The sequence below is a fragment of the Marmota flaviventris genome, chromosome 1 (genome assembly GCF_047511675.1).
Source record: "Marmota flaviventris isolate mMarFla1 chromosome 1, mMarFla1.hap1, whole genome shotgun sequence".
NCBI lineage: Eukaryota > Metazoa > Chordata > Mammalia > Rodentia > Sciuridae > Marmota > Marmota flaviventris.
In genome coordinates, this window is record NC_092498.1 from 163,128,161 (window position 1) to 163,151,989 (window position 23,829).

The following is a 23,829-nucleotide window of genomic DNA, read 5'->3' on the forward strand; positions in this document are numbered from 1 at the left end:
CACCTGAAAAGTGCCCCAAACACCTGGGGGGCGGGTGGCATGCCTATAATTCCAGCAATTTAGAGGCTGAGGCAGGATGATTGCAAGTTTTAGGTCAGTCTCAGCAACTTAGCAAAACAGTGTCTCAAAATAACAATATTTTTTAAATTTTTTGATTTCTTTTTTAATTTATTTCTTACATACATGACAATAGAGGAGTGCATTACATTCATGATTATCCATTCACAGCACAATTTTTTTTTGTAATTCTGTATATAAAGTATGTTCATGCCAAATTATGCCATTATACATGAGCGCTCTTATTTTTTTGCATACAATTCTTAATACACCTTTATACCACCATTTATCATATCTGTTTGTAACAATTAAAAATAAAGAGTAGGGCTGCAGCTCAGAGGTAAAGAACTCCCAGTACCAAAACAAACAGCAAATGTCCCAGGTCTTTACTAATTGGGAAAATGAATACCAAACCACAATGAAATGTACACTATTGGAACGCCTAAAGGAATAATGCTTTACAGCAGAGGAAGTTCACCAGGATGTGGCGCAAATGGGGCATTTGTCTGTTGTAGGTGGTGCATATGGCTACACTCCTTTGAGGAAAGGCCTGGCAGCTTCTCATAAATTAAATGCATAACTAACCTGCTCACTAGAAACTTAAGTCTTAGACATTTACAGAAGAGAAAGAAACCACACACACACACACACACACACACAACTTGTTGAAAAGTGTTATAACAACTCCATCCTTAAGAGCAAAATCGAGAAAGGATACAATCCCCACCCACAGGGGAATGAGTGCTGGGGTTGGTCCCATGCAGCACTGAAGGGTAACAAAGGAGGCACCACCACCCCTCAGCAGAACAGCTAGATTTCCACCATTCACCACTTGGGTGATCTTCCCATGGTGATGAGTGACAGAGGATTGAAAATTTACAAACCTACCAATCCTGTCCTTGGGAATTCTGAATATTCCTTAATTGCTCCTGCTTCCTGTGGCTTCAGGTTTTTGCCTTTTAAAACATTTGTGCAATTAAACACTGAGGATGATCTCTGGCTATAGTCCAGTTTCATGTTTTTCCCAATAACTAACTAATTTTAGCATTCTCATGGAGTGACTTTTACCGTGTGTGTGTGTGTGTGTGTGTGTGTGTGTGTGTGTGAGAGAGAGAGAGAGAGAGAGAGAGAGAGAGAGAGAGAATTCTCACATACTCTTTGTTGTTCTTGTGGGTTCTGTTTTATTCATGGTCTTTTTTGTGTAACTTTAGTTTTTAACTGTGGCACTTTCTTGATAATTTAGCAATAGATGTACCATCATTAACTTCTTTCAAAACAATACTATACTTTGTTAGTGACATTCTTTCATATATATTTAGTGTAACTTCTACTTACCACTTTTTAGAAGGTGTCAGTTTTTTTCTAAAGCTGTTGCTAGAGAAAGATTATACTATATAATAAATTGATCCTAGTTTTTTTTAATTCACTGAAGTTATATATACATTACAAATTTTGTCTTATAGTTATTTAATAATACAACAGTTTAATAGAATGCCGTTTATTTATATTCTCACTATAACGTGCAGAATGTTTTCTAGTTGGAGTGGAGAATATCAAGATTCTAATTCTCCAATAGCTTTGAGGACAAGAGAAGTTACTTTGATTTTAAGGCTGAAGAAGGGCCTTAGGGTCATCTCATTAAAATCCTGATTTTCTTGATGGGGAAGGAGAGATCCAGACAGGAATTGACAGCTACCAGTTGGGCCTCTCTGCTGGGTGGGTCCAGGGAGAACAGTGTCATAGCCTCCTCAGAATTCTCTGTACCCACCAGGCTTTTTCCAAGAAATGAAAAGGTTTTTCTGAACTTCGGTGCCCAGGTTTGCATCTGAAATCCCCTAGAGAAAGGGTGAGGGGAGGGCCTAGCCACCCAACAGGGCAATCAGAATGCAAACAGGCCTGATCGTCCAAAGGAAGGACTTTAAAGGGATTATGTGGCCATTAAGCACATCTTGTGCTAACCTGGCTGACCCACAGAGCTCAGTGTCCCTGCAGGGCACACTTACTACCCACTGCATCCAATGAGGACCAGCGCGACTGACCTGGGACTCCTTGGCCATCTAGTACACACTTCAGCATCTTAAAATGCACTTTGAATACATTTGACAAACAATTGCTCAGGATGCAAACTTCTAAATCTCCAAGGCAGTGCCACGGAGGGGATATTCTCCATCAAAGAAAGTGCAAGCATGTGGAGGGGAGGGGCATGGTGCCCTGGGGGAAAATCACGGCATCACAGAGAGGGCTTTGTCACACAGGAAGATCTGCGGCTTCAAAATGCAAGACTTTAATGTGCAGCTTACAACGTTCAGATGCACCATACTAAATGGAGAAATGCGGTTCCTTTTGTTGGAGAGTTTCTTCCTACTGTTACAAATCAAACCACTTTTGCTCTTAAAATCACAAATGCTTTCCTACACATAGTTTTATTTATATTTATTTATATTTCATTTTATAACTATCACAATAAGTACATATATACCAACAATAATATAGGCAACCGCTTACTTTGCCTTAAAATCTTCTTATTTTTGCAATCTAACTTGTTCTATACTTTGCACAGCAATTACTGTGATCTTAATTTTAAAGGTGGCAGCATATCAGACCTTGTTTGCCTTAGAAGATTTGGCCTATAGTTTACCTCTGATCTATTTGGAATACAAGAGAAAAATTTAATTTTAAAATTTTAATTTAAAAAATTTCAAAATGTCCATGGAGTCATGAGGCTGGAGTAGAAACACAGATGCATCTGGGTGGCAGTAGTCATGAAGCTGCAGAAGTGGTGCACCTTTAATGGTGACAGAATATTAGGGAAAACTAACTCCAAATTTTGTTTCATATCCGTTTTACTCTCCAGCCCTCAGGCTGACTCTGAAAAATTGTTGTAATAGGTAGAAAACTAGACAGAAAGAGAAATTGAATTCATAAATCCAGAATTACTCTATGACCCCAAGAAAGACCCAGCTTCACCCTCAGAGATTCTAGATGAATTCAGGATTTGCTCTGCATTATCTTCAGGATGAAAGGTCTGCGAAGATCTGTATAGTTTTCATGGTCACCAGATTTTAGATTATGTGTGAAATAAAAAGCACAATGTAAAAAGGTTGCTGTCTATATAAAGCCCTGCAATTGTATACATATATGTATACATGTATATATATGATACGCACACAATCCTATGTATGTAACTCGATTATGCACACATTTAAGTATGCATATGGTGTGTGAGTGTGCGTGTGTGCGAATGCCGTCATACTCAGCTGGGTGGAGAGTGTTGGTGGATACGTAGGTGAAGGTTTCCAGGACTTTGTTGCTATAGATTCACAGGGTTTCAGGCTAACTTCTTTTATTAGGTGTAATCATGATCCTCAGATCTTTTATGCATGAACCCACAGAAATGAGCTCTTGGCAGCTGTTAACTAAACTGCAGAACTGCTCAGGTCACACAAAGGGGAACACACACATGGCCAGCTGACCCAGGAGTACAGGAGACCTAGAACAAGCCTTTGACTAGGAGAGGAACCTGGGCCTGTGGTCAGGAGCATGGGACTCTCAAGTCAGGGTCTTCAGCAGGTTACCTTGTGACTATGAGCATGTGGTATGTAATGGTGGTGCTCCAGAAATAAACACACAAACATAATGAAACGTACCCATTGTTTTAAAGAAAACTCAAAAAGAATAAGGAGAGGAATGAGTGGAATATAAATTTGTACTTATAATATATTCTTGGATTGAGTGTCTAATATGGACCTAGCACATTAGCTTGACATGGTAAAGTGGAATGCAATGCAAGGTTTCTATAATATGAACCCTTACATTCTGTAGGTTTTATAATATCTACCAGTATGTGCAAATGTTTAAGTCCATTTATACAATGGTCACATGGCTCTAAATTAGATTACACTACTTGTAATAATATTTAAAAATGGAGCAAATACATTAACACCATGTGAAATAGAGCACAGGTACCAATTCCTACATATATCTTATATTTTAGATGATAAGGACATCTATCTTTACCTAGTATTCCACAAATGGAAGAAGTGAGGATGAAATTGAATAGCCATTTAGGATGTGCATGATTGAAGGTGTCAAAGCCAGAGGCTGAACCTGAGTTTTTTCTCCCACTTACAAGAGTCTCTGTACTATGTAACATTTCCTTTCAGGAGCAAAATATAACACAGTTTGACTTCTTTCATGCACCAATAGCAACTAAATGTCTTGTTGTTGGCTTGAAGGCAAACTAAGATACATTAAAATATGGTTGCTGACATATATGTACACACACACACACACACACACACACACACACACACATATATTTGCTGAAGGTCTGGGAATAGAATTCAATGGTAGAGTGCTTGCCCAGCTTGTGTGAGGTGCTGGGTTCCATACCTTTCATTGAAAAATCAAAAATTACATATATGTTTATATAAATATAGATAGATATTATATATTTAATATATAATATATATATATATAATATAAATTTATACATATACATACACACAGGTAGCTATATACTTGTGGTGTCACTGAGGTTCTGATTTCTATAGAACTAAGTTGGTCCTGTGCAAAGTACACTCTTTTCAAATCACAAGTCATCTAGTGCCAACTCATAAGCAATGAGCCCTCTATTATGTACATTATGTCTACTTATCAGCGTAGGATTTCCTTGTCCAAATGGAACTCTGTGTATTCGCTAAGGATATATTAGATAACAAAACTCAAAATTAGGTTTACATGATAATAGAAACTTACTTTTTGTCCAAGTACGAGTGCAGCACGAGGTTTGGGATCCTTGCTGCATGTGGTGCTCATTCACATGGTGACTGGTATCCCAAGTTCTTTCCATGTTGGGGCTCTGCCAACCACTAGGTCTCCATCGCCACCTGGTGCTGCTTCTGGTAGCAGAAGAGAGGAGGGGAGTGCTTACTCCCACGGAGAGTCATCTCAAAGAAGCAGACACATACGAATTAGTACCTCTGTGCCAGCAGGAAAGTGATCAAACTCATCTCCTTTTCCCCCCTTCCCCTGTGTGGAATTCTCCTGAGTGACAGGATGTTCTCTTAACTTAATATTACTTCTGTCATTCTCAGAGTCCTGCCAGCTATTATATTTCGGGAGGCAGGAAGCTTCACTACAAGCATGACTGTATGGTTTTATTTAATCAGATAATGAAGTAGATGCATTACAGGACACCATGTATTACAGTGACCCAAATTGCTTATGCTGTTTCATGCTTTTGTAAGATACCATCTAATTTGCCATTATAATTCAAAGTAACTTCATTTTCCCTGGTGGAGTACTGAAAATTACTATAACTTATAATTTCATGGTAATTATAGTGAGAACTCACATAATTAGTGTAGCGATTTCGCTGTTCTATTTATTTTCCCCAATGAATCACATCCCTGGAAGGGGAAACTCCTGACACGATGGACTCAAGTTTCAAGTACTATCTGTGGGTTGGCCGACATCTCAATTATCACAGCCTGATATTTCTTTTTATTTCCTTTCTAAAATATTCCTCCCTGGCCAAAATGAGGAAGGGTCTTTGGAACAGGTAGATCAGTTCTAGAAATTTCAGTGTGCCTAGAACACTCGTGCTATCTGGAAGGAAGCTGACCCCTATAGCACTTGAACATACACAGTCTCAGGTGTTCATGCATAATCCAGGTGAGGCACCCCTAATCTGAAAATGTCGATACGAAATGCTCCAAAATCCAAAACTTTGTGAGCACTGACAGGATGGCACAAGAACAAAACCCACACTGACCTCACTCAAAATGTTAATGTAGGGCTGGGGATGTGGCTCAAGTGGTAGTGTGCTCAACTGGCATGCACAGGGCACTGGGTTCCATCCTCGGCACCACATAAAAATAAAATAAAGATGTTGTGTCCACTGAAAACTAAAAAGATAAATATTAAAAAAATTCTCTCTCTCTCTCTCTCTCTCTCTCTCTCTCTCTAAAAAAAAAAAAAAAAACCCACACTTGACCTCACTCAAAATGCTGGTGCATTACAAATACTTCATAAAATTGCCTTAGAAATACATATAGACTGGAGGTGAAGCATAAATAGATTTCATGTTTACATTTGGGACCCCTTCCCAAGACAATTCATTTTGTATATGCAAATATTCCAAAACCTGAGAAATCTGAAATTTACAAGACTTCTGGTCCCATGCATTTAGGCGAAGGGACACTCAACCTGTGGGAACTTATTCAACAAAACACTTCCATTATGAGCACTGGACAGACCTGCCCCATACCTCGTGGATTGGTGGCCCCCATCCACCTGAGCTCCTTAGTCACAGAATTTGGTGTCATCTTATATTTGCACTCTTTAAAGCAACTTCCTTCTCTCAAAGTTGCTGCAGAACTGTGGATTGAAGGTTATTAGTCCTTCAAATCCTCCTCTTCACTCCAGTTGCTCCTGTCTTGTTCCAGGTGCTCATTACTTTGGCTTATTCAGTCTCCTTGAAAACACGCAGACCTAGGAGGTGACGGCTCCATTCTCTGAGCCCCGTGTACTCTTGCACATAACTTTAGAATAACAGCCCCTGGAACATGCTGGCAGGAATTCAGAGCCACAGGAAATTTGTGCTCTGCCGGTGCAAACTTGAATAATGACTGGCATTTTGAAGAGAAATTTGGCAATTTTGAGTAGATTTGAAGATGATTACATCCTATAGCCACGATATTCTGGTGTAAGTTATGTTATTAAGAGTAACTCTCAGTGAGCTATGTGAGGAGAAATGCATAAGGAAGTTCATTGCAATGTGGATTTCAATATAAAAAATAAGAAATAATCCAGTGTCTTTCCATGGAGAATGCATAAATAAATTTGTATTTTATACAAGGTAATTGTGAACACATGTAAGGTGTAAGCTATAAATTACTGTGCCGGAAGCTTCAAATGCATGAAACAGAGGAAGAGAAAATGAGCTGCCAGAATGTCAGATAGACCTAAGATAATATCAAGCAAAATTTTGAATGAATATATAGTAAAATATCCAGAATGGTTAGGGGCACTGGCTGTGGCTAGTGCAGCTCTAGGCACTTAGTTCTGGGAAGGTAAAGCAAAGTCCATGGGGGTGTTCGCCTGGGGTGGGGACCTTCTGATGGTCAAGGGTGCTCCCAAATAAAATTACCACTTGAAGTTAGATGCACAGACCTAAGTAATCTTAAGAGGACTAATGAAACGGAAGTGAGAAACAATGAAAGTTTGTGTGACATTCTCAGGTTTGCTTTTCATTCAGCTGGTACCAAAGTGCAAAAATACATAAACAGGACAATAAACTATTGCTCACTGATGAATTTTTAGACCATTTATTATCATAAACAGCTAGTAAAATTACCAATGATACATTTTAGTAACAAAAAGTAAGTTTTACAACTTTGTTGATTAGTTTTTTAAAAAAATGTCCATAAAAATGTTTTATAAACTCTTAAGTGTGCATTGAATTAAAAAAATAGTAGTATGTAATTGCGGTTTATGTTATATGCTAAGTCAAAATACAGAACCATGGATTTCTACTTCTATGAGCAATCAAGTGCTATGGAAATTATTCTCCTACACTAGAAAATGAGACAGATGATAGTAGCTATTTTCATAAATTGGACAATAGGCAAAAAATAATTTTGAGTCTTAAGAGAAAGGGCACAAGGAAGAAATTCCTGTAACAGACCCAGTGTAAGACCAGGAGACTGTACCCAAACCAGAGAACATAGAAGGAAAATAAAAAAAACCATTTGGCCCTTAATCTCAAGAGCAATTAGGCAGAGATCTCAGCTCACAGAGGCTGAGATGGTTAGACTGTGTGAGGTGGGACCCCAGAGATGAGACATTTGCACAGACCGTAAGAAATGTCCCTGGCTGAATTCTGAATCCTGCATGAATGAAGGGGAAATTCAGTGATATCAGATCATAGAAAGAAGGAGATACAAGAACTTCAGATCCCACAGAGAAGTGGGTACAGTTGCATTCCTAGAGATAGAATGTAAGGACATCACACAAAGAGTTGAATGGATGCCTCCCAAGACAGTACTGGGCCACTATCTCTACAACAAAAGATGCTCTGATTTTGCACAAATGAAGCTTCAAAACAGGCATTGATTGGGTCAAACTATTTGTGAGCAACTCAGCATAACCACAGAACAAAGTTCAGCCCTGGGAAAGAGTGGAACACAGCTCAGACTCCAGGAATGTAAGATCACCATGTCACCATTGCAAGATAATAAAAAATGGAAATGTAAGCTTCCCTGCCAGGAGATAAGCCAGAAATAAAAAGAGTCAGAGATGATGACATCAGTAGATATGACAGTCAGGACACTTAATATAAATAAGTTTTAGATAGTCAAGAAGGTAGAAGAAAACTGTCTGGAGAGGAAAAACAATGATAAAGTGAAAAAATTCAAATAGAAATTATAGAGATGAAAATTTAATATTTAAAATAAAAAAAAACTTTGGATGCAATTAACAGCAGATCAGAAACTCAAACTAAAATATGAGTGAATTTGAAGAAATGACAACAGAACCTCTCAAGAATAAAACACTCAACAGGAAAAAAAAAATTAAAAATGAAGACAGTATAATAGGCCCATGGGAAAATATCAACTAGTATGTGCAATTTGGGTCCTCAAAGGAAAGAAGGAAGAATTAAAATCTAGAAAAATAATATTTTAGAAATGATGGGTGAAATTTTTCCTTAGGTGATAAATAGTATTCTCTGAAGATCCAAGTCCAGTAATCTCCAAGCCCAAGAAACCTAAGATAATTGTACAAAGAACCATTGCAGTAAAGTTTCTGAAGAACAGCAATAAAGATGAAAATCTAAATCAACCAGAAGAGGGAGGAGACATTAGGTTTGCAGAGCTAACGAGCTCACAACCATGGCTCATCAGAAACCAGGCAAACAGCAGGTCAGTGGGTTGATACTTGTAACGTCCCAGAAGCCCAGAGCTGTGAACTTCAAACCCAGTGCTTAGCAAAACTGTATTTCAGAAAGGAAATAAAAATGAACATACTTCAGCCAAAGTAAACGGAAACAGTTAACTTCCAGCAGCAGTACCACAAGATGACAAAAGAATATTCTTCAGCCAGAAAGGAAGTTGAACAGACAGGAAGGTGTAACTAAAAAGAGCATCCTGAACATTCCAGACAGGGCTAGACCAGAGACAACCTTCCCGAGTCTGAAGTCCTTAAATACAAGTGAGTATGAATGCGAACATAGGGTCAGCATATTTGGGAGTTTAAGGCACATGTAAAAATGAGTGAATATTTGGCAATAAAAATACAAAGGATGAGACTGGAAAAATGTAAATATGCTTTTTAAAGGTCCTTACAACATATTTGAAAAGATATAATGTGTTTAAAGATAAACTCTGATTGATTAAATAGATATATTACAAATTATAGAGCTGCCACTATAAAAAGTGTAGCAAAATGGAACAGAAACCCAAATATATCTAATTAGTTAATTATATTAATTAGTTAACTATATTAATTACTTAACTCTGAAGGAAGGAGGAAAGAGATTTTATTATAACAAAAGTCAGGTCAAGAGAAAAAGAAGACTTAGAAAAGAACATTCGAAAAAAGAAGTAGCAAGACAGTAGAGTTAAGCCATTTATGTTAATAGGTCTATGCACCAGGAGAGCCCAGCGGCCAGGTGGGAGCTTACCTCTGTGTCCTCCCTGGGAGCTGACTTCCCACCGCACCCCGCAAGTTGAAAGTGAGTTCAAGGTTATAGGTTGTAACAGAGTTTCAAGGTTATGGTCATTCCACCAGGCATCTGAAGTGACTTGTACCTGGGTTATGCAGACTACTTCTTAGTTAAGGTGGTTGGACTGAATGATTACGTTTGACTTTATAATGATGCGAAAATGATATACATTCAACAGAAAGTGTTCTTTGAATTTTGAAATTTGGTCTTTCTCTAGCTAGCAGCCGTATGTGATTGATAGTCATTTCGCAGGGGCATGGCACTGAGGCATGGGGCCCAGTGGGCCACATGAGGAGAGTAAGACACCAAGGCTGTCCCCGAAAGGCACAGGATACCAAAGCTCAGTCTAGAAGAAGCTGTTACCTCCAGTAGTCTCAGTCTGTTAAATAAACAGAATTCCTGTTTTGAAAACTCCTGACAAAGAAAACAAGAAGCACAGAAGGCTTCTCTGGCGACTTCTCTCAATCACTTAGAGAAGAGGCATCGTCGCTGCCACCAACTTGTTCCAAGATTGTGAAGAGGGAAGGCTTCTCCCATCGTCTGATGAGACAGAATGCCACTCTACTGGCAAAACAAACTAACCAGAAACAAGACAGGGACTCTCAATAAAGAAAACTGCTGACTAATACTTGTGAACATCATAGAAGCCACTCAGAAAATAGCAGAAAATTGAAATCTGCAATTTATTAAGCTGCTAGTGGTTTATGATCAAGTGGGTCTAATCAGAAGGAAGACAGCTCAAAACTTAAAAAGGAATTAATGTAATTTACTGTAAGAATAGACCAAATATGAAAAAAAAAAAAATATATATATATATATATATATATATATATATATATATATATATATATATATATTTGAACTAGAAATTGAACCAGGGTCACTTAACTACTGAGCCACATCCTCATCCCCCTGTTTTGTTATTTTTTTATTTTGAGACAGTGTCTCACTAACTTGTTGTGGCTGGCCTTGAAATTTCAATCTTCCTGCTTCCACCTCCGGGGTCACTGGATCAAAGGCGTGGGACACCACAGCTGGCCAATGTGAGACTTTTAACAGACGTTTGAAAACAGTCTCTAGTCAAACCTAGCCAATCACAAAAATGTAATCTCATCAAAATATGTTCAAGAGGAATGCCCAAATACGACAAAACATTTCTAAAAATTGTGCAGCGAGTGATGGTGAAATGTCGGAAAGGATATGGAGGGCTTGGCTCCAGCCACCTCCATTTGATGCTGTCCTGGAGTTCAGAGCCAGGGACTCCTGCACTAAAATGAGGTTCTGGGAGTGAAGAAATCAAGTTACCTGTAGTCACCAAAGCATGGTTCTTTGTGACGATCTTATCACATTTATAAGACAAACACTAGACCTTTAAGCAAGCTTATTAAGAATATTAAAGGTCTATAAATAAAATTGATTGTATTTTTATTTATTAGAAGTTAAAGGTAAAAATTCAAAAGTTCACATTAAAACATGAAGAAATTAATTTAAAATATCATCACAAAAAGTGAAATATTTAATAAAAACAAGGAAGACCTAAACTGTAAACTCTGAACTTGGCTAAGAGAAATTTTATAAACCTTACCATTTGGTGACATAAACTCTGCTCATCAATCAGAAATCTCAACATCAGTGAATATTAATTTTCTCCAGATTTATCTATTCATTCAATGTGATTTTAAACAAAATCTAAATAGGGTTATTTTTTGGAAACTGACTAATCAGCTTTCGAATTTAGAGAATATAAAATTGCCAAAGCAATTTTTAAAAAGTGAATGTATTTTAAGACTTAATACTTAAGATTGAAGTACTTAGACTTAAGATTATGCATTATTGGAAAACATAGTCTAAAGCTCTAATAATCAATAATGTGGCATTGGCATGAAGACTAACATGTGTCAGGAGAGGTGACCAGAGAGCCTAGTGATCAACTCAGGCCAGAACAGCTCTTCTATAATCCCAGGGGAAAGAAGGTCTCACACTTCTGCCCAGCTCCAGAGCAAAAGTAACCACTATAATGTAAGGTGGATCATTGACCTATATTAAAAGGCTACAACTGGATCAAAACCTAGAAAGTGTTTTCAACAATCAGAGCAAAGATTTCTTGTAATAGTGAAAAATGTTAGCCATGGGGGAGAAAAACTGAAGAATAGGATCTGGAAAAAATAGAAAATTATGCTAATGGGCAAACACTATTAAAAATGAAAAGGTAAACCTTGAACAGGAAGAAAATAATCACAAAACACTTGTGTTATTTAGAGTTTCCATTCAAAATACATGTAGAACTCCAACCAATCAATATAAATATAAAAGCAATCAAATTAATCAATAAAAGAACAAAATGCTCAACTTTATGAATGGCTAGACAGAAACAATAAAAGCTGCAATAAGATGATTTCAACACCCTCTGGAAAGGCTAAGGTTTAATATGAAGATGGACTCCACTAACGCTTTGTGAAGCTGTGGAGTGAGTGGGCCTCTCCTGTGGTTTCTGAAAGGGGTGCAAGATCAGTCTGGCCGTGCTCTATAGTGAATCCCAGGTGGACTTGAGGCCCATTGTCCTGCGTGCTTCTACCAGGCCTGCCCTTCTCAGGAAAGAAAGCCCTGCACCTGGCGGCGGGAACAGCCAGTTCCCATGGGAAAGGTGACTTTGGAGATGAAAATGAGAAGGACTGGGGTGAGGAAGGGGGTTTGGCTTGTCTGTCTGTCCTGTGAGCTCTTCAAAGGACTTTTCCTGAGCTCAGGATGGGAGGGGCATGTGACTGCAGGAGGATGAGAAAACCCTGCCCGGGGGGGGGTGCTTCTGAAGAGGGAGAAAAACTCCCCAAGGAACCAGATGCTGGCCAAGCCAGGAAGCCAGGCCCCATATCCTCTTCAGAAACAAATGCAGGATACCAACATTGTAGTCTTACCACAAAGAGGCTATGTTGGCCACCTCACCTTCAAAACTGTAAGATGACACACCTGTGCTGTTTTAGCAATTTGATTTTTGGTGATTCGTACAGCAGGAATATGTCAAGAAACCAGTAGTCAGAAACCAGAAACAACTCAGACACCATCAGACTAAGATCCTGTGACACCCACTGTGGTTTGGTGATGTAAGGAAATAAAGCTCAGCCATAATCTGCTAATACATGATAATTCAGGGGAAATTATCAAATACTGTTATTTTGAACATGTAAGGTCAGATTCAAATGAAGAAAATTTATAGGCACTCAAGAACCATCAAAGTTGACCTTCTCGAAACAGAGATGGGACAATGGCAGCTTAATGCTATGGGGATGGTCTTCAAAAGAGCGTAAGGACGTTCCCGTAATGGGTGAGGGTGTTCTGGGTCTTAAGGTGGCATTGCAGGGCTGTGCCTAGTGTCACATTCACCCAAGTTGGAGCCTGACTTCTGGATGTTTCACCACAGACACATTTTCTGAGAAAAGCCAGTGCAGTTCACACAAGGGAAACATCTCAGAGTCACTGCCGAGTTCCATGGGAAAGTACCGAGGATTTAAGTGTTTAAGTTGATGAAAGAGTATGTCAACTAGGATTTACACATTCAGCAAAAACATCCTTGAGGACTGAGAATGAAAACAACAACAACAACAACAACAACAAAGAGACAAGGCCAAGCAATGATGGGAGAAGAGAATCACTTCAGGAGTCAGCAGACGTGGAGTTGTGCAGCGTGGTGAAAGAAGACTTCAGGCTGAAGAGGAAGGAAAACCTGTGTTCTGGAAGGAATAGGGACCACAAGAAATGTAAAATAAAGAACGCCATTTAGTAAAACCAGCATAAAGAAAAATGTAATTAATAATAAGCAACTTGATTATCTTTTTCCTCATTTTTGGTGAAGTTATAGAGGACATTCAGTACTCCCTAAAAATGCACTGATATAAATCACATGTAATTATAATTGCATAATTCCTTCAATCAGAAAGATAAAAGCTTCATGATGATTGGTGACTATATCAAGGACACAGGGACTTACACAGTGACTCCTTGTGGTTTAGGTATGAGGTCCCCGCTCCCTGCCTCAGCTACAGTCAGTGCAGGACAGTTGGATTGTGAGAGCTGGACCCTCATCACTTCATCCTACCATGAATGGACTGTGCGTAACTGTGGGCAGGTGGGCATGGCTGGAGGAGGGGGTCACTGAGGCTGCCTTGGAAGGGTACATCTGCCTTGTGGTCCTTCCCCGTCCACCATGAGCAAGGGAGCAGGGCTTCTCCTCCACATCTTTTGGCCACAAAGCTCTGCTCACCTCCAGCCCAAAAAGACAAAACAGACTAGAGCAAGAACGGACCTCTGAAACCATGAACCAAAATAAACCTTTGCTCCTTTAAGTGATTCTCGTCAGGGGTTTAGGTCACAGCGACAGAAAGCTGATAACAGATATCACCTCCAAAGTCAGAATCTGGGACCAAGAAAATAAATGAAAATTTATTGGATTTTAATCCAAATAATAAAATAAACACCTAATGAGTCCACAGTGCAATAAACAAATGGTGGAAAATTGACAACTTCCCCTCATAAAAGAATTCCAAATTGCCACAGTCTGGCTGGGCACAAATCACGAGCCACTCAAGCAGGAACAAACTTTATTTCTGAACTCCACCAGCACACTCCACACACGCTCCCTGGGAACTCTCCCGAATGCCTTGCGGCTCCTCCAGGAACCAGCAACCGGAAATCCCTCCTCCAGCACTCCCCAACCAATGGGAACTCCCCAGGAATCCCCACGAGAACTCCAAAGTAGTGTGAGAACTCCAAAGTAGCAGGCCGAGGCGGACAGCAGGGGTCTAATATACACAGCTTAACATAACCATTATCATCTCAATGGCTTGCTGGTGTCACCTCTCAACCACTCTGTTCTGGCAAAAATGCCATATGATATATCAAGAACTATGTAATGTTTTGAACAACCAACAATAAAAATTATAAAAAAAAAAAAAAAAAGCCATGTGTCATCCCGACTCGGCTGTGGCCCTCAACACCAAATGATTTAAACTTGTTCTTTCACTGGGGGAGCATGATCTCTACTTCATGGTGGGCAGAGCTTTGGATGTCCTCACAGTGTGGTGTGCAAGAGAAATACACCAGGAGTGTAGGGGTTCAGAACAGAGGGAGTTATCTGTGCAGAATGTGGAACTCTCTGTACTACTTTTTCAGTTTTTCTAGAAAATTTAAAACAACTTATTAAAGGTTTTGAAAGTGAAATGATATACTAAGCAAGAATCAAAATTATGGTCATTTTATTGTATTGGTAGACATACAAAATAACTCCAAGAAACAAATTCTTTATTAGCACCCAAATGACACATGTACATACTTTCAAATAAAATAATAGAATGATTTGTTTATATTGGTTATTTCATCATTATAGGAGCATAATCAGAATAATTTATCTTGTTACATATTTAAATACTTTGAGTTCTTATTGTTATCTGACACTGTCATTTTCAGGAGTTTTTTTATTTATGAAATTGTCTTTAATCTTCAAGTTACATTTTATGTTGAATTAATATGAAAATGGATGCTTTGGATTGACAGTGTTGCATTAGTCAACAAGAGAGGACCATCTACAATGCATGCAGGTGCCTGTTAAGCTCCGAGCAGGTTACTCTGGGCTTCCTTCTTTTTGTGTTGGGGAGGGGTGCTGGGGATTGAGCAGGGCCTTCCTCACTCTAGCAAGTGCCCCACCCTGAGCACACCTCAGCCTTTTCTCATGCCTCAATAGGAGAATCTGAAATTATTTAAGAAATAATATTTTGGGCTAGTATATCCTCTTTTGTTTATACTCATGATAACTTCCATTAAGAATTTTGTTTTTTCTTTTTGGCACTAGGGTTTGAACTCAGGGGCACTTGACCACTGAGCCACATCCCCAGCCCTATTTTGTATTTTATTCAGACACAGGGTCTTACTGAGTCACTTTGCACCTCACTTTTGCTGAGGTTGGCTTTGAACTTGCAATCATCCTGCCTCAGCCTCCTGAGCTGCTGAAGAAATATTTTTTATAACATAGAAGACATCTAAAAAGTTATGTCTACCTATAATTCTTTCTAATGTTCCATCAAGTTTAAACACTATAAGTACCATTGCATTTTCATTTTCATTCAACTGCAGTGCAGGATATAAATATATACAACTAAAATTAGAAGCTTCATCAAACAAATTAAGATATACCACAGAGCAATTACAGAATATCAAAATCTAATATTCTAGGTGGTTTGGGCCTTGATGCTCTTTGCTAGACTGATTTTAATAACTTAAAATCTTGAAAAAGCATCTAAAGATGAGGTTGGAGCTTTATCTCTGAACTGTTTTTGATTGTCCATAAACAATAACCAAAATATAGAGAACTTATCCATAAAAGTTATAAAATAAAACTTATTTACTTATTTTTATTTTAATTTTAAAAAGTTAAAATAAAAACTAAAATATTTCCAGCATTGCTCTAGGATATAAAAGCTGATTTATAAAGTAGGTGTTTAAAAAGTACAGATGTTTATAAAATATGACCAATCACAGGAAACAAAAATACAACATGCGGAAATAAGCCGAGGTTGAGTTTGACATCAGCATTGTCACGAATACTTTCTTAGATTACATATGGTTGTGGAATTTGAAATCTATGTTTTTTAAAAAATTTTTTTATTTTGTTTGGTTTTCAGATGTTTTGGGATGACATTATGAACCATTTCAACCACAATTCATTTCAAATACATTTATGACACATCATCTTCTTAATTTAGTAAGACTACTGTTTTAGTATATATTTTTTCCTCTTAAAGAAAATATTTGTACATTTTACTTGCTTCAAAAACAGCTAATTTTCTTCTTTGAAGTTAAACTCTAGAATCTGCTGTGGTATTCGCTATGATCTCTGCTCTTTTACCTTTAACAGAATGAATTTTCAAGAGTTTTTTTTCTTTTCTTCCATAAACTTTGTTACTTTCCTGACATTTAGTTGGATGCACACTGCTATGAAGTGGTGACTTTCTCTGTGCCTGTGAGGTTGCAGCGTTGTTAATTGAGCCAGTACATTGGGGACAATTCTGTGACTTTTCATGTATGCGTCGCTGCCTCCAATACACACTTTGAATTGGAAATGAGATGAAATAATTGACAAGAAGAGTCATTTGATTTAAATGAAAGCTGATGGTCCCCAGAGTGGGCCTGATCCTTTCTGATGCTTAACATGCTAATTTTTTTGCTTTTGAAACAAACTTAAAAATAGTCAGTGATGCAGTGCTTAATGCTAGAGGTGTGTTCATAGAAACCCACCAGCAGGTGGACTTCCCAGAGCATCCCCACACAGACCCGGATGGTAGTCTTGCCACAAGCCTGTGGATACAGAAAGAAGCTCACTTTGTGCTCACATCAGCATCCTCACAAGTACTGCGGAGTTCAGTCTGGGGGGTCTTCATGCAGGACTCCCTGGTTTGGCCTGTCACTCCTGGGGGCCAAGATGTGCAGCAGGGCACTTAACTGATGCTAGGGGCAATGTAAAGGGTGGTGAATGTCTGTCTGAGTGTCCAAGCGTCCCTCCCACTGCCCTGAGCGCAGCTGGTGCAGTGGAGGTGCCTCTGGGGTCAGCGAGGGAGGGGCATGTGAGGCTGAGCCCGCCTCAGCTGCTACAGACCATAGATGCTACCTTTAGGCTGCACGGAATTCCGAAAACTGTTCTTTCTTACATAGTAAAGCAACCTAAGGTACTGGGACTGTTTAACTTCATAAACTTATTGTCTTTAATTTTGATACTTTTAAAAATGTTATCAACATATATTAATAACACATGCTAAGTGGGGTTAAGTGTGATATTAATGCTCGCATACAACATGCACTGAGCAAGTCCACCCCCTTTGCCCCTGCACCCCGTCCCCTGAGTCTGCAGAGAAACACCGTCTACAGCAGGTTGACACGCAGTAAGTTCTTATTTCAGGATGCGTGGTCCCTGTCTTTCTGTGTTTTTGACTCTTTCATAATAATACTTAGGTTAACACACAAACACATTATACAGCAATACAAAAATATCATCTTTATATTTTTTTCTGTAAACTTCATTTTTTTTTAACTTTTACTTTTTTTCTACTTTTTAAACATTTTTATTAACAAAAACACAAACTCACATATTATTCCAGGCCTTCCCAGGTCAGGGCTATCAGCATAACTGTCCTCCTTCCACTTCCTGTCCCACAGGGAGGTCTTTGGGACAGTGACCCACCTGGAGCCACAGCTCTGTTTCAAGGAGGCCTTGGTCTGGAATTCCTTCCAGAGGTCCTGCCCTGGCTCCTCCGGAGAGCGGGCTTTACAGACATGTGTCTGTTTCTTTTTCATCTTGGATTTTTGTGCAGCAGATAAGGCACCTAGAATGTTCCTCTATATGGAAACCTGATGGAGTTGGGGTCCGCATTCTCAAACATTTTAGGGAGTTTCCTGGTCTCTGCAAAAGCCCCTGCTGAGCCCTCCATGCTGCATCGGGGGTTCCCCTTCTCCTGCAGCCTGCTTTTCTCTGGTCCCTTCCTAGCTGGGCACTCTTGTTTCCATTTCAACAGAAGTTCTCAGGACAGGGGTACAGTTTCTCTGACCTGTTAGTTTCCACAACCCCAAGTGCTCATCAGGCCAACATGCCACACTGTGGGCATGTTCTGGAGCCTCAGCAGCTCCAGAGGACACATGTAGAGGGTGGGGAGTTACTGTTTTTTAGTGTGAACCTGTGGTGTTCACACTAAAACTCAGGGCTCGGGGTGTACCACCCCCAAATGTTTCTTTTTAGCATATGACTATCACTATTATTCAGAGAACCACAGATACAGCAGTAGCTCTGTAAAGGAAGTGCCCGGTGCCCATGAAGGACATTCTCCCTAGGGAAGGTGTCTGCCCAGGAAGGAGCTTCTCAGGGTCACACTCCACACCTGAGACTCCTATCTGAGCCTTTGCTCGTCTCCTCTCCTCTGCTCCCCTTCTGCAGCCTGTCTCCCCCAGAAGCTCAGACCTCTTCCCCCCTGTAGCAGGGGCTGCTATCTGAGCCTCAGCCCTTGGCCCAGCCCTCCTCCCAGCCTGGGGTGGTGGCAGGACTCCCATGAGTATGTAAGTGGCTGCGCAGGGCTCTCTCCTGCTGGTCCGTCTTGCATTTGATTTGTAGTCCAATCAAAGAAGCCAGGAAAGGACAGGGGAGCCACTTTTGCCTCCCTACAGAGACCAGCCAATGGATTAATTCTTTTCCCTCCTTCCTCTGGATTCACAGCTCCAAACTTAAACTCAAATGGCTTTCTGGTAAACAAAACTACAGGATCAGCCATCTGTCACACTTGGTGGCAGCCACCCAGACCCTCCCGTCTCACATTGACTCTCTCTGCTCCTTGGTTTTCTTTCACTCTGGCCCTTGAGTCTGTTCCTGGAATTGCACCCTGAAACCACCCAAGAAGCTTTGACCTATTGATGGACTCAGAGAAGGATATACCTGCCGCAGTCCGGCTGCAGCAAAATAACTGGGGGGTGACGACAACTTGTGTACATTGATACAGCAGGAGTGGGAGCCGTTTATTGTAGGACAGGAGGGGTATATATACATTCCACACAGCTTATCTTAATTAACATAAACCAGATACAGCAGTCAACCAATAAGGAATCTCCACACTTAATGGCTCGCTGGCCTTACTTCACAAACCACTCCCCCTGGCAAAATGCCAGGTGCCATCTTGACTTGTTTACAGACCCTAACATATACCAAAAATGAAGAAAATGTGGATGGTTTATGGAGTATTTGTGTTATCATAGAATACTTCTTGTATAACATTATTTATGGATTTATGTGGACAAACTTCACATCCTGGTAACCGAGGACATTTAAACCCAAAAATATCACAGAATGACTATCTAGAGTACCAAATAAAACATGCACATTTGTGAGAGCATGCCCAGCATGACGCCTGACATGAATCTGCAGAAGGGAGATCTGGAAGGCCATCGTGTGGGGGATAGTGTTCAGGGAGGAATGGGCAGGAGGAATCGGGGGGGTCCTTCACAAAGCAGCCGGTTAGGCTAGTTTTCAAGCTAAGAAACACTGGATGTGCTAAAGTCAAAAGAGATTTTCAAACTGGAAAAGGTAGCACAGAATTTTTATTCTGGTGTCTGTGCCAGAGCCTATGTCTGATGAACTGCCCTGGGTTTCCCTGAACAGAGACTCCGGAAGGGTTGCAAAGGCTCTGAGAGACACAGGCACAGCTTGGACTTCTTTTCCCATGTGAGCGAGTGATCACATGACCACGTGACACATGCACAAGGACCGCTTCTCTCTGCCCTCTGCCTCCCCTTGTCTTTTAAACTCCGAACTGTGCTGAGGACGTAGGCTGATAGCAGACGTACACTGGAGGTCTGTCTGTCTCCCTTTCCAGAGCTTTACCTCCCCAACATGATCTTGGAGTTTGGGTGACTGGGTGGTCACTGGTCACTCATTCATTCAAATGAGAAACCCATAGAGAAATCTTTCTTGCTCTACCTGTGCCTCGTGTCTGACTTCCCATCCATTCTGAGTCAGTCTTGCTCCAAGGAGCCCCTGTAGCCTCTTCCCCACTCACCCCCTCTGTGATCATCTCATGTAGGTTCTGGCCCACTTTTCTGGCCTAGAATCATCTTCCATGATGTGAGCACCATGAAGTGGCCATCCAGGGAGCACAGTGCCTGAGCCTCTCCGGCCCTGCTCACCTTCCCACCCCTTTGCCTGCTTCCTCATTTCCACAGGGGCCTCGTGCTGCTCCTGGGGTACTCACAGCAGCCAGGTGTTGTCAGACTGTGGCACATGCTGCAGCCTCAGCTGAGACCCTCTGCCTCCCTTGCATGCCCGGCAGACCTCTAGGAGAGGCTCTGCATCCTCCAAAGCTCTTCCATGGAGTCAGCTACAGGGTGACCCAGGCTTCCTGACCCTCCAAGTGATACTTAGTGTCTTATATTTAACTGCTGATCTCTGTTTCTGTTTCTCCCATCCCTCAGAGCTTTCCAAGGTACAGGTCTGGACCTGCCCCTCCCCATGCAGTGTCCTCAGCATTGTGCTGATGCTTGGACATCACTCTGGTCTGCTGAAAGGAAGGGGTGAATACCTGACTACACTATGTGCTTACCATGGTCTTTATTCTTGGTCTGACTCTCATGGGAGAAGAAAGGAAACACACTGCTGGTTTTTGGAAATGTGCATGTGTTTACTTATACCCTAGATACCTAACTTGAGGATCTTTGCTATCAAAGCAGCATTTTAAAGAATCCAATTCCTATCTTCCACATAACCGAGACACTTGGCTGCTTGGCTGTGCTGTGGTGGGGCTGGCCTACATGCCAGTGATTCTGATTGAAGCAGGAACTCACCAGATTGCTGAGGCTGGTTTTGAACTTGCTGTCCCAAGTTGCTGGGATTACAGGCGTGTGCCACTGCACTGGGCTCTGAGTGCGTTTATTTAAATGCATATTTTGTGAGACAACATTTTTTTTGATCATGCCCTATTAAGGAATCTGTATTCACCTGTAGTCCCAGAATTCAGATTTAAATTTTTAAGAAAGCCCACAATAAATTTAACTGGGTTCCTGCATATTAGGAGGCACATGAGTCTCCAGGTGGTTTGGAAGATGACAAGGGAGTGAGGCACAGCTTAGGGAGTCTGAGTCTGGTTAATATGTGATGAGCCCAGGACCACCCCTATCCACCAGGGGCGGTGAGACCATTCCATGTGAGCCATCAGGACAGCCTTTCATATGCTGCCACTCTGGATTTTAACAGAATTCATTCTGTAGTTTAAAATTAGTGGGGAATTGGGCAGCCTAAACAGGGCAAAATATAACAAATTATCTGTTCTCTCACTTTCAAAACGAAAGCTGTTGGAGCACTGTTCACACTTCCTGTGGGCAGGCTGGCAGGGAGGCCCAGGCTCTGCCCCCTGAGGGTGCAGTGGGGCTTTCAGCGACAGCTATCAGACGCTTGTCCCATCCTTATCCAGGGCTTCAGGAGAGGGATGCTCAGGAGCCCTCTGCTTTGCAGGGAACACCTGGGAAAGAGGGGGAAGCATTGGGGTTCCTTTAGAAGAACCTGCTCCTGACTGGAGACTCTTCTGAGCCTTGTTTCCAAGATCCCTGTGCAGCTCGCTGTGCTGGTCCCTGCCCGTGGCTAGCTTTGTGTCAACATGAGTGAATTAACAAAAGTAACAGGTGATCTCTGTGCTTGAGAAAGTGGAGGACCTGGGGAGGGAAACTTGCTGCCCTCCACCCTCTTAGGTTCTCCAGCTGGGCTCTGAAGTAGCTTGACATTAAGTCAGACGAAGGGAAGAAAAATGATTCCGGTAATGTACACAAGCAGGGGTACACAGCATGAGAATCAAAGGAAGCTCACATAGTCCTCAGCTAGGGAGGGGGAGTGTCCTTGCCAGGGCATCTGGGAGTAAGGAGGGGGTGGTGGGGCAGGCTGGGCTTGGCAGGGAGGGGGGACAAGTGTCACCTTACTGTGCAGATGGGACCCTCTCTTTTTGACTTGCAGCAGTCCTGCTGGTGTGTGACCCCTCACTAATGACAATTCCATTGCAGATGGAAATTTCCTTTTTAAAAGTGAAAAGGTGTCTTTATTTTAGACAGTTTAAGAGAAATGAAAAGCTTGTTCTTTAAAATAGTGGATAAATCATCCTGGCAGATTCTGCTTCCTGCAGTGCTATCTTGGGGGGAATTGTCATGAGCCCCTGAAATAACAAGACTAGGAATGTACTAGTTGGTGTGGAGAAGGCAGATCAGGATGTGGCCAACACACCTCCCTCTGTCCCCTGTCTGCCGATGTGACAGGGCATCCTGGCCCCTGGGCTGGCTGGCTGACTGGAAACTTGCGGCTGCTCTGGGGGACCGTGGTGGGGAGGCTGAGCAGGCCGAGGCCTCACAAAAGAGTACCTGACCATCAGGAACACACTGGGTCCTGTCCACGGTGCCTGGGGCTCAGTGTTGGTCATGGGGGACCCTTCATCCCAGCTTACTCCAGTTGCCATTTTCCGTTGGGTGCTCCCTGCTCTCACATTTACCCACCCCTGCCCTGTGGCATTACCTACCCAGGGCAGGGGGGTACGGAAGCTTGATAATGGCGGCGCCTCCTCTCTCATCTGTCTTATTTCCAAGGCGGGAAGCTTTGCTACTTTATGTTAGTGTCCTCAATAGTACAAAGCACACAGCATCTGAAAAGAGCCCTGTATGGCCAGTAATGTATCTTGACAATCTGCCCAGAGATTAAAAAAGAAGAAGATAAAAGTGGAAAGCATAATACCAAGAATCTTACTTTTCCAAATTACTCTCTCCAGCACAGGAACGCAGATCCTCCTTTCCATGGGTATTTGTGTTTGCATTTTTCTTCCTTATCACTAAACTATAAAAGTTGAATTTAACAGTGTAAAGAGGGAATCGTGTCCTATAATTAGTGTCAACTTAGGGACAAGCTAACCTTCAGATCTCCAAATATTTTTCCTCCATTTCTGTAAATGGTAAGAAGTTTTGCAGATGTTTGAGGTTCATGGTTGAGAAAGGTAGCATTTAGTTCCCCAGACACCCATCTTTCATAAACACACTAGCACCTAGGAACACTTTCTAGGGGTCATGTGACCGACGTGGCTTTTTAGTTTATATAAGAACGGTGACTGAAATCCAACTTATTAAATGCAAAATGGAAGCCCAGAAGTCTAGGCAGCCGCTTCCACTCCATTTCAGACACACTGACACAAAACTTCAACTGTAGAGCTTGAATTCCAGAGCAGGCAGGGGAATGCCCCCTTCTTGGAGATGCCAGTGTTCTAGTTTGTCTCTGGAATCATCTGGGGCACAATTCCCCTATTTGACAAAATTCCTGAGTTCCCTGGGCTGTGATGTTGGTGATCACCTGAGCAACCTGGGCTGGCCATTTTCATGTGGTGGATTTTCCAACCAGAGCTCTCCAAGAACAAACTAGAAAAAGGGTACTACATTTTGTCAACTAATTTATAAAGGAAAGTTTAAGAGGATGTGGTACACTCTGGAAATGGTTTTGTAGAATTATT